The sequence below is a fragment of the Macrobrachium nipponense genome, chromosome 37, assembly GCF_015104395.2.
Source record: "Macrobrachium nipponense isolate FS-2020 chromosome 37, ASM1510439v2, whole genome shotgun sequence".
NCBI classification, from domain to species: domain Eukaryota; kingdom Metazoa; phylum Arthropoda; class Malacostraca; order Decapoda; family Palaemonidae; genus Macrobrachium; species Macrobrachium nipponense.
The window spans coordinates 23,388,541-23,396,261 of record NC_061097.1 but is presented as its reverse complement, the minus strand read 5'-3'; the positions used below and the strand labels follow the sequence as shown (position 1 = coordinate 23,396,261).

Below are 7,721 nucleotides of genomic sequence, written 5' to 3'. Positions count from 1 at the left end.
GTCGTAAGGGACTGGACTAGACTCCTGCTGTACGGTTGGTGTGAATCTACTATAATAGAACTACGAAGCTCTCACTGCCTCAACTCCAGTTTAAACCCAGTTTCGTTTTATTATTCAGTTTAGTAATCAAGCTTAAAGAGGATGCTGATTATTAATACCAATTAGATATTCCTCGTTAAACGACACTAGTTGTATTCCCAGATGGTTCTCTCAGCTGAAGACACGACCATCGTCCTTTTATACTTCCTGCTCTCATCATTCTCCTCACACGTCCTGAAGTACACTCAGAAACACTTACACACCACTACTGTGGAAAGAGCACACGGCAAGGGTTTCTGCTTAAGAGCGAGATACACCAAAAATACTGAGACGTGGAATAAAGAAGTTTAGATATATATACAATCCGAAGTCGAAACATGTAAACAAATACAAAGGAAATAAACAAATACATGAACGTAATAGAAACACGAAACTTGGACAATAAAACTCCAGACTTTTTCGAGTCCCTGATGTTATTCCACTTGAATCCTGCGAAAGAGTTTTATTGGATGCCGGATTTCACTTCCAAGAGGTCGAATTCCATAGGACTGGTGATTGCGAATGGCAGATATTTTATATTTAGTTTCCGTCTGTCTGTCTGTCTATCTATATAAATTTATACACACACACACACACACACACACACACACACATATATATATATATATATATATATATATATATATATATATATATATATATATATATATAAGGCAATTTTTGTCCACTTGTTTGTCTGTTCGTTATGCACACCCAAACTATAAAAGCTAGGGCTACCAAATTTTTGCTATAGACTCCCCTCCCCCTCTAGAAAGGTTTTAGTCAAAATCCGGAATTCGAGGGCCGTTTCTAAAAGGGCACCAAATGGGGTCGAGAGTGGGAAGGTCAGATCTGAATGGTGCTGATTCTTTCCTTAGACTTTGTAACTAAATAAACTTGATGAATTCATCATGCCTAAAATCTGTTTACATATGACTTACTATCTGGAAAAGAATACTTTTGGGGGTGAGATATCAATGGCACCAAAGGGGGTGGGTGTTGGAAAGAGGGTGACAGAGAGAGAGAGTGAGAGGGAGAGGAGGTGAGAGAGAGAGATAGAGTAGAGGAGGTGTTGGGGAGAAGAAAGAGGGAAATAGTTAGGGAAGGTTGGACAGAAAAAGAGAGAGAGAGAAAGAGTGGGGGTGAGATGAAGTGAGAGACAGTAGACGGGGTGTTAGGGAGGAGAAAGAGGAAAAAAGTGAGGGAGAAAGAGTAAGTTTATCTGTTGTCATTCAGAGTTATCCCGGGCAGTGTCGGGTTGGTCAGCTAGTATATATATGTGTGTGTGTGTATGTGAGTGTATGCATGGATTCTCGTACCCTGCAGCTATATTTTTAGCGCTTGATGACAACGGGGATATTTGGGCCTCTGCTGAGCTAAGCTGCGAGTTATGATTTTGATGGTTACACGACTGTGTTAAGTTACTCCGGGTGTGGAAGGGCTTAGGCGATAGCAGTCTCATCCCAGAAGTACCTTTCTGAATCTTATACCCTCTGGAGCCACACCCTGTAAGAGGAAAATATGTAAGGCAAAAAAATATATCAATGTCTCCTTAATTCGCCCATTTCTTGCAAGGGGAAACTTGATAGAGGAATCAGGACTGTTCAGGCAAGATATGAGTGTCCTGCGCATTGTCTGAATGGGGTTCAACACACTGCCAATAAGCCCACCATGCAGATGTATGAAGGGGATCATGTTATAGGAAGTTTTTTGCACAAAAGATTCATCCCTTTGGAAGGGGCGGCATCAGAAGGGTATAGAGCCTCCTGCATCTCATTGACTCTTCAGGGATGAAATTACCAGCCAGTCTTCTTTCCTTGACTTTCAGTTAGCAGCCTCTGTTATCCATTCCTATGTACTTTGTTGGCATCATAGCCACTATATATAGTGTATATATTTATATATATATATATATATATATATATATATATATATTTAATATATATATATATATATATATATATATATATATATATATATATATATATATATATACACATACGTACATACATATATATATATATATATATATATATATATATATATATATATATATATATATATATATATATATTACATACATACATATATATATATATATATATATATATATATATATATATATATTATATATATATATACATGAGACATGAAATAAGAGTGAAAGTTTGGGTAACTAAAAAATCCAAGTCAAAACATGTAAACAAATACAAAGGAATAACAAATACATGAACGTAATAGAAAACTACGAAACCCGTAAAACAAAACTGTAGACTTTTCGAGTCCCTAACTATAATTCCACTTGAATCCTGCAAAAGGGTTTTATTGGATGCCGGATCAAAAATTCTGGACGTCGAAAAGATCACGGATTTCACCTCCTAGAGGTCGAATTTCCATAGATCTTGGTGAATATGATGGCAGGACTATATATTTATCTATATATATATATAGTATATATATATATATATATATATATATATATATATACTATATATATAATATATTTATATGTATATAAAATATATATATGATATGGATATTGATATAGTATATATAGATATATATATATGTATATAAAAATATAAATATGTAAAATATAGATATATATATATATATATATATATATATATATATACAATATATATATAATATATATATATATATATAGTATATAAAATATAAAATAAAAGATATAACTATATATATATATTATATATATATAGATATATATGTTTATATATAATATATATATATATATATATATATGTATGTATATATATATATATACATATATATATATATATATAATATATATATATAATATATATTATATCATTATTATATGTTGCCAGTCATATTCACCAGATCTGTGGAAATTCGACTCTAGGAGGTGAAATCCGTGATCTTTTCGACGTCAGAAATTTTTGGTCCGGCATCCAATAAAACCCTTTTTTGGATCAAGTGGAATTATATTAGGGACTCGAAAAGTCTACAGTTTGTTTTACGGGTTTTCGTATTCCATTCGTATTTGTTTACATGTTTTGACTGGATTTTTGATTTGCCCAAACTTTCACTCTTATTTCATGTCTCAGTGTTTTTGGTGTATCTCACTGCTAAGAAAAACCATTCCACTGTTGTGATGTAAGTAAAGTTTGTAGTGTACATGAGGATGTGTGGCAATGAGGAGAGCAGAAAGTATAAGGATGGTGGCCGTGTCTTCAGCAAAGAGAAAAGTGTCTGAATATAAAAACAGAATTAGATGCGCATTAGCGAGGAATGTGAAGGTGATATTAATTTTCATTGGGCGTTTTTTATGAATGCTAAATTAACTAAAAAAAAGAAAAAAAAAAAAGAGACTGAGTTGAAGCTGGAGTAGAGGAAGTGGCAGCTTAGGAGATCAATAGGCTGGCAAAATACGAAAATGAAAGGATTCTGTAGTTTATGGAAAACCGAAATAGGAAGGCGGAGAAGACATGAATTTATGAAAATAAATGCAATGCAAAATGATGCAATGTTAGCTGTACATGTGGGGAGAAGGTAGGAGATAGACTCCTTTATTCGCGGGAGAAATGAAAGCAAACTTTATTGCTTGTTATGCTGGAAGTCTTGGACCAGAATGAAGACGTAAAATGCAAAAGCATGAAAGCTTTCAATTCAGAATTCCAAGAAATGTAATACAGGACGGATTTAATTCTGGTCTGGCAATGTTTTATCACGTGGGTCGTGGATGGACGACATCGGCAGGGAAAATTGTTTTAAGGTAAATGGGAAATTATTGAATGGACTTGTTTTACGGGGGAATTAGTGAGAGCGCAGATTGACAGAGCAATAAAGATTATCGACAGAAAGAAAATCTATTTTTGTAAAGATGTGCGTGGAATGGATTGTAGAAGCGGTGACTAGAATTATGCATTAAATGAAATATTAATTAGGGGAAGAGAGAGAGAGAGAGAGAGAGAGAGAGAGAGTCGTTGTTTGTGTGCTCGCATGGTATTTTTACGTTGCATGGAACCAGTGGTTATTCAGGAACGGGACCAACGGCCTTTCGTGACTTCCGAAACCCCGTCAGAGAGAGAGAGGGAGAGAGATGAGAGAGAGAGAGAGAGAGAGAGGTGAATTACGAAATTATTATTGTATTATTATTATTATTATTATTATTATTATTATTATTATTATTATTATTATTATTATTAGCCAACCCCAATTGATAAAGCAGAATGCAAGCTATAACTGAAGTGTGTCCATCATAAGTTAAGTGATTCAGCTGCTGAATACCAAACAGACCAAACACCATTCAAGACAAGGTCACCAAAAACCATTATAGATGGGCTTGTATCTCAAAACAGTGAATTTGCAGTCAGGATTGATTCCTAAAGAATTTGTAATCGGTTTCATTATGGTTAAACGGAACACGTTGTTATGAAGATTTCTTGTTTTCTGTAAGTATCCATTGCCCCAGGACCTACTGTCAGGGACTGGAGGCATTACTTAAGGTCTTTGCAGTGTGCCTACGGTTCCCTAGCTGCGACCTCTTCGTTCCTTTTACTGTACCTCCTTGCATATTCTCTTTCTTCAACTTACTTTCCACCGTCTCCTAATATTTGATTCATAGAGCAACTGCGAGGTATTCCTATTGTTACACCTTTCAAACCTATTACTGTCAATTTGCATTTCAGCGCTGCATGACCTCATAGGTCCCAGTGCTTGCCCTTTGGCCTAAATCCTATATTCAACTTCAAACTGTCAGGACATACGTGAGTTTTTAATATAATATTTTCACCTCCATAACTTGCACTATGAGCTCATTTAGCTTCATCTCGAGTGTTGATAGGATTGACCTGCATTGCACAGAATTTGTGCTAAATTGAAGTAAATCTCCTCTGTTATGGGGATCAGCAATTAAAAAAGATGGAATCGTCGCAGAGTAGCATCATCTGCAAGAGCAGTAAGCGTGTGTCCAGAGTATTCATGCATGAAGCTACAAATGCCCTTTAATATCCAATTCGCTCTACCTCGGAATTAATATATTTTCATATATGTAAACCGTAGGGGAATCTTTAGTTGATAATAATTTCGTCTCTCGTGGATTCGAACCAACCCCACTAATACTGAGCATATTCCAGACATCTCCAAAGCCATAAAATGGAAGTCCTATGTTTTCTTTTAGTTATTTAGTATTTATGAAACCTCTGGTCGCCCCTTTGAAATGATAAAATATATCTCTTTAAACTATTCCAGCGAAGCTCCCTCGGTTTCTTGCATTTCCTGGGGGATGATTTAAAATCATTGCTTTGAAGTCCACTCATGAGACTTTTTTTTCATTTTATTTTTATTTTATTTTTAGTTGTTGAAAACGTTGCAGTTCATCGCGGAAATTAAGCCATTTTTCCTTTATTCAATATATATATATGTCCACATATTTCACCCTATTCATTTTGAGCTTTGTAAAGTTTGTCATAAATAATAAGACTGTTAATGTGAGAAATACGTTCAGCTGCTAAATTCTGGTAAGGGTTTGTAGTTCTGTTCTTGTTATGGATTTTGTAAGGTAAGGTTATATCACCGCCATTAACGACTGTTCATACGTTGTTTGTTTATATTTTTTTTTTCATTCCTCGAAAACTCCCCTTATTTGTTTCTTTACGATGGTCTTCTGCTTGATCCAGATACATTCTGAGGAAAGGAAATCTTTTATTGAGAGTTTTAAGTTAATGAATACATAAAGAGATTTCCTCACTGGTTTTTTCTAAATATTTTTTGTCAAAGTAATGCCATGGTTAAGGAGTGAAATTCATATTCCGTTTTTTCATGTTCTCTGCAGTTTGGCATGACATAATTTTCGTTTTTTGTTAATTACGTGAATGTTCTATACGTTTGTTTAATCGAGACTATGGTTTAGTTAATGAGGATAAACCTCAAGAAAGTAGGGATGTAAAAGTTCATCACTAAAAATTTAAAGATAATTTTTAATTTCATTTTTTTCAGCCGTCAATAAGTTTAACTTAAATTAGGGTTTAGTTAAAGAGGAGAAACATCTAGAAAGTAGGGCTGCAAAAGTTCATCACCAGAAATGTAAGCATAAATTTTTAAAAAGATTTTTTTATTTCATTCGTCAGTAAAATTCTTTCCCTGACGTCACTGTGGCGACAGTCAGCATTTCGGCTTCACTGAAGAAAAGATATACGATTCTCAAGGATCCAAGTTCTGGGCCACGCTCCTCAAAAGAGGATTTTTCTTCATATATTCGGGGAATATTCGGTTCTGAAATTGTGAACGTAACCCCAAAGTTAGGACCCAATATGTGTGTTTGTGCTTGTAAACGTCTCCATAGCTTAACCATTATTTTCATACACTCTTTCGAAGTCTTGAAAATCAAAGAGAAAATAACTGAAAACAAATATTACCATTCCCTGTTGAGATCAACCCACACTTGTTAGGAAGCAAAGTTAAGGCTAAACTTTGTTGACACTGAGGATGAATGAGAATTTGGATGCGCACAATGTTTGCATATTGACCGTTTCACGTTTTCCATTCATTAAATAGTCCTAATGTTCATATGATCCTTTTTTCATAAACATTGAGTAATGTGAATGAAATTTATTTTTGGTTTTCAGTAATTAGGCTTTTTACTTTTTACGAGATGATAAGATATCGGTTAATTGAGGTTTTCCATGCATGATACTTCAATCCTATAATGATTTTTCTGTCGTATTGGTATTTCTTGATATTTATTTTTTTTCGTTTTGAATGAAAATCATTGCTTAGAAACGACTAAACAGTTTTATCGATGTATACTGTATATCGAACCGATTTAAAGATCACTTTGCCAAAAATAACCTTAGAGAAAATTGATGGTAAGCATTGAAGACAGATATACCAATCTTTAAACGCAATTCCCAGTACCAGAACACTTTCTCAAGTGAATTCTTCCATTACATTCTAAGTCCCATTGCAATCGGTTGGGAGGACAACAGCAGCTCCTTAGCGCTTTTTCATTTCGCTAACAACCGTAAACAAAGGGGCATTGTCTCCCTTCCGGTGGGTTGACCTCGGCCAGCGCACCGTGCCCCGTGGGCGCCGGAGTGAGTTCACAAAACGGGGTCATTTCTCCCCGGGTCTGATATTGTGTCCGAATGAATTGGCTTCGATTAAAAAGCCTCCGGTATCAACGTGCTGGGCTGAGATTGCATATGGCCGTCGCCATGATTCATATTTTTGGGGAAAAAAAAAAAAAAAAAAAGTCATTCTTCTTGAGGTGATTGTGTACTGAAAGCCACGTTCTCTCTCTCTCTCTCTCTCTCTCTCTCTCTCTCTCTCTCTCTCTCTCTCTCTCTCTCTCCTGAAAAGTAAATCTTTTATATGTTGGAGATTATTATTGCAACCGGAAGATGTTAGTGGCAGAAACAGAAAACGATTAGCAAGAGTCAAAGGTTACAATTATGTCTTGTCTGTCTGTGACCTTATTTGAGGAGGTATTTCAGTTCCAATTAGTCACTATACCTCCCTCTGGATCTATTAATACAAATCAGAAATAATAAAGAGCAAATGTGAGATGAAATACGTTTTGTTTTTAGTGATTAATTTGACAAATGTATTGGAGTGGTAGAATCTACCTCCGATGGAAAGCGCGCACTGCCTTTATG

General features: G+C 35.0%; 1 pseudogene; it reads right to left on the bottom strand.

The window, feature by feature from the left end:
- The window catches only part of LOC135209410 (neuronal acetylcholine receptor subunit alpha-7-like), a 68,854-nt pseudogene that overhangs the window by 5,350 nt on the left and 55,783 nt on the right, over positions 1–7,721 (bottom strand).